The sequence below is a fragment of the Salvia splendens genome, chromosome 22 (assembly GCF_004379255.2).
Source record: "Salvia splendens isolate huo1 chromosome 22, SspV2, whole genome shotgun sequence".
In the NCBI taxonomy this organism is placed as follows: domain Eukaryota; kingdom Viridiplantae; phylum Streptophyta; class Magnoliopsida; order Lamiales; family Lamiaceae; genus Salvia; species Salvia splendens.
The window spans coordinates 12,396,560-12,406,422 of record NC_056053.1 but is presented as its reverse complement, the minus strand read 5'-3'; the positions used below and the strand labels follow the sequence as shown (position 1 = coordinate 12,406,422).

The following is a 9,863-nucleotide window of genomic DNA, read 5'->3' as shown; positions in this document are numbered from 1 at the left end:
AACCAAATTCTTAACACTATTGCTAACCAATTAGATACTATTTCCACCAAGAATCCATCACCAGTCAAACATAGTATCCTGAATGATACTTCTATACATTTTTTCAGAAGTAATGATATTTTTAAAAATAAGAGTGTAACTTTTAACCCAAAAACAGAAAAATTATTAACAAAAATTTCTGAAAAACTTGGTGAGCCAAGTACCTCTAATACTAATGTCATCAGAGAAAATCATGAATCAAGTTCTGAACAAACAAGTTGTTCTTCTGATACGGAGAATGATTCTGTTGAAAAATTAGAAGAAGTTTTCAAAAAGTCTGATAACTCCCCCTTTAAGATAAACAGAATATTTAAAGGAAAAAAGTTTAATAGTACCAAAAATTATTACAGTAGACCTTCACCTGTAGATATGCTTTATGAAGAAAGAGGACAATTTCATAAATCTAGTTATGATGGAAATGCATTAACAGAATGAAATATAGATGGAAAATCTGAGTATGAAATCCTTAATACTTTACAAGAAATGGGAATGGTAAAAATTGCATATAGGTACAATGGAATTTCTGAAAGAGAAGCTTGTATCTTTCTCAGTAATGGTTTTACTAGTCAATTAAAAAATTGGTGGGATAATGCTTTAGATCTTGGAAGCAAGGAACAAATTTTAAACCATGTTGTGAGTGTTGAAGACCAAGACGGAGAAGTAAAAGAAACAAGCGATGCTTGTGACTTCCTTGTAGTCACTATTTCAATGTATTTTGTAGGAAACCCGAGAGAGGAATATAACAGTTCTTCTATCGTCCTAACCAATCTTAGATGCCCCTCCTTATCTGATTATAGGTGGTATAAGGATGTCTTCATAACACAGGTTCTCAAAAGGAATGATTGTAATTAAGCATTCTGGAAAGAAAGGTTCATTGCAGGATTACCCAAACTTTTTAGTGAAAGAATAATACAAAAAATCAAAGATGATATAGATTCTGAGAATATTCCTTTTGAGAATATTACGTTCGGGCAATTATTTACTTTTATCAAGAAAGAAGGTTTAGCCCTATGTATGGAAATAAAAATACAAAACAAATATAGAAAAGATAAACAGAAAGAGAAGAGCGAATTAGGATGCTTCTGTGAAATGTTTGGGATTGAAAAGATTGAAGCCCCTTCTTCTAGGAATAAAAGGAAAACCAGAAAGTTTAAAAAAGAATCGCAGAGGTCAGAATATAAACCTTACAAAAATAAATTTAGACGAACAAAACCTAAAAGAACTTATAAGCCAACCAATGATAAGGGGAAAAATGAGATAAAATGTTGGTATTGTAAAAAATTAGGACACACTGAAGACCAATGTTGGAAGAAAAAGAAGAAAGACATTAGACTTATAAGTAAACAAATTAATAATCTTTTAAGGGAAAAGAATAACTCTTCTAACTCAGAAAGTGAGTCCGATCAAGAAATGGAAGAGATGCAAAATACCTCTGACGAAAGTAGTTATCATAGTAGTATTGAACATGGAAAAGATATTTGCAAAAATTGTATCCAAGTCATTTCTAAAGAAAAGAAAGAAGTCATCTTTGATCTTATCCAAGAAATCCCAGATACCGATATAAGGGATGGTTACCTTAATAAGTTAAAAGATTGAATTCTTGAAGAACCCTCTACTTCTAAGAAGATAAACATCAATGAACAATTTAGTCTAAATAAGCTTTGGGATAAATATCCCTACCAAAGCATATCTAAACAAATAACAACAAAAGACCTCCAAAGTGAAATTAATAGCCTTAAAAAACAAATTAATAAAGAATTTTATGAATTAAAAGAAAAAGACTTTGAAATAGAGACAAGACTCTCTATTATTGAAAATAATAAAGAAATTAATAACTGGAAGAATCTTGATCCAGAAAATAATTCTATAAAAGTTATCCGAGAAATTGAATATAAAAAATGACATGCTAATATCACTCTTGCTGTTAATGACTTCAAAACCAGTATTATGGCCTTAGTTGATTCAAGAGCAGACCATAATATTATCAGAGAAGGAATAGTCCCTACTAAATACTGCGACAAATCCAAAGAAAAACTTTATACTGCTAATAATAACCTATTAAAAATCAAATACAAACTTTCCAAAGCTCACATCTGTAACAATGGTCATTGCTTCAAGAATATCTTTACTATTGTTGAAGATATCACATATAATATGATTCTTGGAACGCCTTTCCTAACTCAAATTTATCCTTTCTATGTCAATGATAGTGATATTACTACTAAGGTTCAAGGAAGAGAAATAAATTATAAATTCATCTTTCCCATTAAGAAGCAAGAAATTCTTAATCTTCAGAATAACTCTATACTCAGACATATTAATAATATTACCCAAAAACAAAAACAAAAACAAATTAGTTTTCTAAAAGAAGAATTACCTTTTCAACGAATTGAAGACCAACTTAGAACTCCTAAGATTATCTCAAAAATTAAGGAAATTGAAAATAACTTTGTCAAACGAGTTTGTAATGAAATCCCAAATGCCTTTTGGGATAGAAAACACCATGTCATTGAATTACCTTATGAAAAGGGTTTCAATGAAGAAAATATCCCGACAAAATCGAGACCTATCGAAATGAACCAGGAACTCTAAGAAATTTGTAAAAAGGAGATTAAAGAATTATTAGATAAGAAACTTATAAGACCTTCAAAATCTCCTTGGAGTTGTTCAGCCTTCTGTGTAATTAAACAAGCAGAACTTGAAAGAGGAACACCTAGGCTGGTCATAAATTACAAACCCCTTAATAAAGTTCTACAATGGATTAGGTATCCTATCCCCAACAAAAGGGATTTAATAGGAAGACTATTTAATACTATTTTTTCCAAGTTCGACCTCAAGTCTGGATTTTGGCAAATCCAAATCTCTGAAAAGGATAGATATAAAACAGCCTTCACAGTTCCTTTCGGACATTATGAATGGAATGTCATGCCTTTTGGCCTAAAAAATGCCCCTTCAGAATTTCAAAAAATCATGAATGATATCATGAATCCTCTTAGTCATTTTAGTATTGTCTATATCGACAATATTCTAATCATCTCCCAAGATATTGATCAACATATCAAACATTTAGACACTCTCTTAAAAACCATAGAGAAAAATGGATTAGCTATATCCACCCCCAAATTAAAATTATTTCAAACCAATATCAGATTTTTAGGACATGAAATTAGTAAATGAACTTTCAAACCTATCAGTAGGTCGATTTCCTTTACAGACAAATTCCTGATGAAATCAAAGATAAAAATCAATTACAAAGATTCTTAGGATGCCTGAATTACATTTCAGATTTCTTTCCTAATCTTAGGGAGTCATGTAAACTTCTTTATCAAAGGCTTAGAAAAAACCCCCCTAATTGGACAGAAGAACACACTAATACTATCAAAACCATAAAACAAGAAGTAAAAACTCTTCCGTGCGTAGGCATCCCTAATCCAAAAGCCTTTATGATCATAGAAACAGATGCCTCAAATCTAGGTTATGGAGGAATTTTAAAACAAAGAATTGACTCAAAAGAACAATTAGTAAGATACCGCTCAGGAATATGGAATGATACACAGATTAATTATTCTACAATTAAAAAAGAAATTCTGTCAATAGTTTTGTGTATCTCAAAATTTCAAGACGACCTTTACAATAAAAAGTTTATACTTAGGATTGATTGCAAATTAGCAAAAGAAGTTCTTGTTAAAGATGTTCAAAATATTGTTTCAAAACAAATTTTTGCAAGATGGCAAGTTATACTTTCCATTTTTTACTTCGAAATAGAGTATATCAAAGGAGAAAATAATTTTTTACCAGACTTTCTAACAAGAGAATTCTTACAAGGAACCAGCGATGGATCCAGCGAAAAAGAAGATTCAAAGTGCAAAAGACTATGAAATTCATGATTCAAAAGCAGTAGCCTTAACTCCTTTCCCAACTACACCTCAAAAACAGATTGTCCCAAATAAGTTTTCTCCTCTACAACTTAGACCTGAAATCCCGTTCAAAAGTGTGCTTGCTTCAAACCCGCCAAAACCTACAAATATCCAAATTCCAAACCCTCCATAACAATTCCAAAAATATCTTACAAAAGATTGGTTCGAGGATATCGGAATGACTCCTCACACCGATTATCCCACGGACCTTATTCAAAAAGATTTTATCCGAGCCAGATTTCAAAACCCAGCTCAGCTGTGGGAATCGGATAATTTCTTAAAAGATCAAAGATATTATGAGTTAATTCTTGTAGACTCACATTCTATAGAAATAACTCAGAACCCTTCAAGTTCAAATGAAATTAGTTTTTCAAAATGTGTGATTAGAAAGATCCATACTATTACTACTTTTGGAGGATTTAAAGAATTCAAAATTTTTTCAGTCCGTCACCCGGCAAAAGGATTCAATTATATTGATTACAAAAATGCTTGGTTTCAAGCCTTTTTTATCAGACCTTTTAACCATTCGTGGTTTTTTACCTACCACTCAGACATAGACAAACATTTTCCCATATGGTTCTTTGACTGGTGGAGAAAATTTGGATCCAATATCCAAATCACGCCACCCTCTGTTCAAAAAGGTTTTGAAGTCTTTTCGGAAAATTCAAACCTTTCTTTATATCAAAAACCCTTGATGTTCCATGCAGAATTCAAAGTACCTTGGATTTTTGCCTGGGATTTTCACTTTAAGAAAATCTATCCAGACCCAACTCCCTTTTCTTTAGTTAGAATTTTCAAAATCAAATGGTGGAATAAATTTCAGGAGAATATTTGTTCCAAACATGCTGTTAGACAATTTTTGTCTACATGACAAAAAGTTACTTACAAAAAGGGAGACGTCAAAAAAGAGAACCCCAGTTATAGTTCCAAAGCCTTTGAGGATTCAAAGTTCATGAATATGCCAGAAGAAATGAAGAAGGAATTTTTTGAATTCCTTGCTCAAAGGTCCAATTCTACCAAGTCAAAGTCAGAAGAATCAGTTTCCTCTGATCCAATAAGAGAACAAGATCCTTTTGATTTCCAGGACCCGTACAATTTTTAAAGATGGCTATGAAGAGTTTGTAGAGGTTCAAAGAAGGATTAAGATTATTAAACAATTAAATCAGAAGGATTCATATTCCACTCGCTGCTTAGGATGCCGAGAAGGAACGCCTTATATAATCGTGATCATGGTATAGAGATAAAAATATTAGAAGCAGGGATCAAAGAGCAAAGAAGAAGAATAAGAGTTTTCTATAAAATCAGACGACGCAGAAACAGATCTTTTTGTTGGGATAATGATGAAGATTGGCAAAGAGAGCAAATTATTGAAAAATGCAAAAGGAGAATCAGAATTATCCATATAATACTTGCTGCCTAGCGGTCATGACCAATGTCTCAAAATTCAAAATCAAAAGTTGCTTACCACGAGATCAAAAGTTGTCAAGATAAGGATGCCACAATTTTCAAGAGAGTTCACCAAAAGACAAAAGTTGCCTCCAAAGGGGACCACCACTTCCCGAGACGATCTGCACGTAGCCTTTATTGTAATCTTTTGCAATATAATATTATGTAATAGTTAACTTTGTAGCTCTATAAATAGCTTGTAAATTAAGGAGAAAGGGCACACCGGTCTTAGAGTTTTCAGACCATTGCTCTCTTCCTCCTCCCTCTGTAACCCTTGAAGTTTTTAAGCCACAAGTTAGTTTTCATAACTCATACTTTGTTTTATTTACTATCTTTCATACTGTCCAGTTTATCATACTACTCAATTTATCATGCTTAATCAGTATATCATCCAAGTGGAGACCATTTTGATATACTTGCCCAGCTGCAAGATGATCTCGGTGGATTTTCCATGCGTTATTTACCTGTCATCATATATCTTTATGTTTTTTGTTCAGACAGAAGAATACCTCTGTCTCGTCAAATCTTATCCAAATAACGAAATAATCAATCTCTGTATTTCTTTTCCAAATTATGGAATAATTAATCTGGGATTAATTATTTGGAATCCTTCCCAGATTAATTATTCCGTAATTTAGAAAAGAAATACAGAGATTGATTATTTCATTGACTTTGGAACAGTTTGAGTCATGGGTCAATACTGTGTTGAAGCTTCATCAAGGTCGATTTGTTGAGGGCATGGTCATTAATTTTGATACATATATCAAGAAGAGTTCAATTCGATCACGGAAGATGATGCAGTTCACAATTGGGCGTACTTTGCTATGAATAAGGAAGTTCAAAGGTTCGAGATGAAACTTAAATTTCACTGTATTTATCCTTTCCAATATGTTGAGATGTTAGTATAATCATATTCGCAAGGGTTCAGCTCTCCTTTTTACCGCCCGAGATCCCTTTGAATGGTGCATGTCAATATCGAAGATGAGGTGATTCATTACTTCCTAGAGTCGTGTGAGGATTTCCACATATATTCCTCTTGTTTCACAATGAATGATCCACCAAGATTGAGAGTTTTGTACATAAGCAATTGCTTCAAGATGAAGAGTCTGGAGATATTTGTTGTTAGTCTTAGATCAGTCATCATTGGTATCCTTCACCACTAGTTGACACACTCTACTACTACGTCCAATTTTAGCACCATTTGGTCATTATCTGCAGTGAAGCATACAATCTCATCGAAGCCCTCCTTTACTTTCTTTATTAAACCCATAAAATTCCTGCAAATACTTTCCAAATATGCCCACCTATTGAGGTAGTCACCTTCTTACTTTACCGTATAGGTGGCTGTCCACACCACCTATTTCCGCTGCGGCGGCCTTGTCATTGTGATCCTCCTGTCGCACAAGTTCACCAACGGATTATCTCTCCACTTGTTCGTAGAGAGAGAAAGAGAGTATGCATGAATGTGGTGTGTATGTCAAAATATGGAACAATGTATTTCCCAAAATACCCCCATGCAATTTTTATTAATAGAAAATAAATACTTAATTTAGTCATTAGATTGAGATAACGTGTTTTTGAGATTTGTTCTCAAGTTATACACTTAAAATTAGTTAGACCTTGATCACTTCCCTATATATATATACGGTGTATTAGGGTTCTCACAGCTCTTTAGTGTTAAGCTTCAAACAGATCACGGTCCTTGGATCCTTGAATTGGATACATGTTGAACTTGAATACATCCATATATATATATATATATAGGGGAGCCTTAGTCTCATTTTCATCCCTTAGATTTAAGTTTCTTCTAAATCTGGGTCGTTATATTAGATAAATCAAGGGACTGGATGGACTCTTATTTTATTATCCCGTGTTGCATTATAGATAGGATTATGTGCATTATGAGGGTAAACTAGTAAAAATACCAAATTAAAACCACACCAAAAACGGAATGTGCGAATTTTAAGCGGGCAATTGATACACGTCCCAGCTTCGATTCATTCTCTCTCATTCCAAACTCAAAACTTCATCTCCACTCTTCCGCCTCCAGTCTCCCCAACTTCCACTAAACTTCAAACCCTAGCCGCCACCACCATTCGGCGGCGTTTTTTCCGTCCTACTCAAATTCCGGAAGCGGGCGTTTACATTGTTCACCGCGTTGACGACGTAGGTCTAAAATAATTATTCTTGTTGATGATTTGAACCCGGTAGATGATGGTAAAGCCCGACTAGAAGTCGATTTCACCATTTTTTAGACTCGAAAATCAATGATTTTAAGAGCGACTTGGTTGCGACCTTTCGAAATCAAAAAATTGGGACTCGTTTTGGTGAAGGTTTTCTCTGACTCCGAAAACATACATTTTTTTTGTTTAAAATGATGGATTCGGGTATCTTATTTCTTGTTTTTATGACAGATTTACAATGACTAAAAGAGGCCGTCCGTCGCGCCCTCAACCTACACACACTGCAGGTAACCAAACAAGTTGATTGACTGTATACTTGCGTCTGTACTTCGACATCAATTAGGCTTGCATTGTGCATTCATCTACATATCTTGTAAATGGCTGGATGGGTAATTGCAAGACTGGTTTGTGCGCATTAGTGAATAAAATTTACATTATTTATGTGATGGGATGCATTATTTGTCAAGTATTTTGCATTATGTGTCTGGTTACTTGCTGTTGTAGGAAAATTGGTGAAAGGAATATACATATGTGCATTAGTTGATTGAGGTTGTGCATTATGTAGCAAGTAATTGTCATTATTTGCAATATATTATGCATTATGAAAATTATTGTTTATTAGTTGATCAAAAATTTACATTATTTATGTTCTGGGCTGCATTATTTGTCAAGTGTTGTGCATTATGTGCCTGCGTGCTGGGTGGTGTGGGAAAATTGGTAACTGAAATATAAATATGTGCATTATTTGATTTAGGTTGCACATTATGTATCAAGTTGTTGTCATTATTTGCAGTATAGTATGCATTATGAGAAGTATTGTGTATATGGGTGAATTAACTCAGTGAAGATTCAAAGTGCGCATTTGTTGATTAAAAATTTACATTATTTATATTCTGGGATGCATTATTTGCCAAGTATTTTGCATTATGTGTCTGCTTCCTAGCGGTTGTGGGTAAATTGGTGAATGTAATATAAATATGTGCATTATTTGCCCGAGTCTGTGCATTATGTATCAAGTAGTTGTCATTATTTGCAATGTACTACATTATGAGAATTATTGTGTATATTGGTGAATTGCTGTTTACCGTAACTCAAAGGTTTGCATGTACATTATTTGTTTAAAACTGTACATTATTCATTTGGTACTGTACAGTAGTTGTCATTTATTATGCATTATTCGTCTGACTCTACCCATTTTGTCTGTAGTATGCATGACTAACCTTGTACTCTTCATTATATATCTGGTAATATAAATTATATGTCAAGTTTTTGCCATTATTTGACTGCTTGCTGAGTGATGTGGGTGAAATGGTGAATGCAATATACCTATGTGCATTATTTGATTGAATCTGTACATTATGTAGCTAATAGTTTACATTATTTACCAGTTATTAGGCATTATGGGACTGCCTGTGTACATAGGTGAAATGGTGAAAAACACAACGTACAAATATGCTTGTATAATTTTTCTTTGTGCATTATTTGAATGAATCTGTGCATTCTTTAATCAGTAGTATACATTATATATCAAATATTATGCATTATTCTTTTCATTAGAATAATTTTCTGATGTGGTATGTTGATGATTCCACAGCAGAGAAGCAACTAAGACTGGACATCGACGAAGCAGTTGATGATGTAATTCCAGTTGCACTAGCGCAGAAATTCAGGGAAAGATTGGTCGGGGCCGTGCCAAGCACAGCTCTAGAAGAGGGTGACCAAAAGAAACCCAGGGGGAGAAAGGTCAACCTTCTCTATTGTCGACGAACCCCGTCTGAGTTTCTAAACTGTAGTATATTATTAATGTACATTCCATTAATTGCGTGTGCATAATAATGAAAAACTTCAAGGCCAACAATGTACATTATCAGTTTCGTAATGCAATGTATAATGTACATAATCTGTCTAATAATGAACTGTAATGGAATAACTATGTAGAGAGTGAAGTGCTAATATACAATAATGTAAAACTTCACTAACGTAATGAACGAGACCAGATTACTAATGCAAAAATATTATGTACACTCCATTAAGTGCGTTTGGATAATAATGGTAAACCTCAAGGCCAACAATGTACATTATCAGTTTCGTAATGCAACATATAATGTACATACTGTGTCCAATAATGAACTGTAATGGAACAACTATATAGAGTAAGTGAAGTGCTAGTATCCAATAATGTACAACTTCATTAACGATAATGAACGAAAACAGATTAATAATGCAATAATAATATGTATTAAATGTTAACAGTGGGAATACTAATAATACTAAGACA

General features: G+C 33.4%; 1 long non-coding RNA gene across 1 annotated transcript; it reads left to right on the top strand.

The window, feature by feature from the left end:
• The first annotated feature begins 1,369 nt into the window (after positions 1–1,369).
• Positions 1,370–9,418, top strand: LOC121787121. Its single transcript, XR_006047272.1, has 4 exons — positions 1,370–5,696; positions 6,084–6,246; positions 7,817–7,872; positions 9,180–9,418. It is a non-coding gene; the product is annotated as an uncharacterized LOC121787121 (long non-coding RNA).
• Positions 9,419–9,863: the final 445 nt, after the last annotated feature.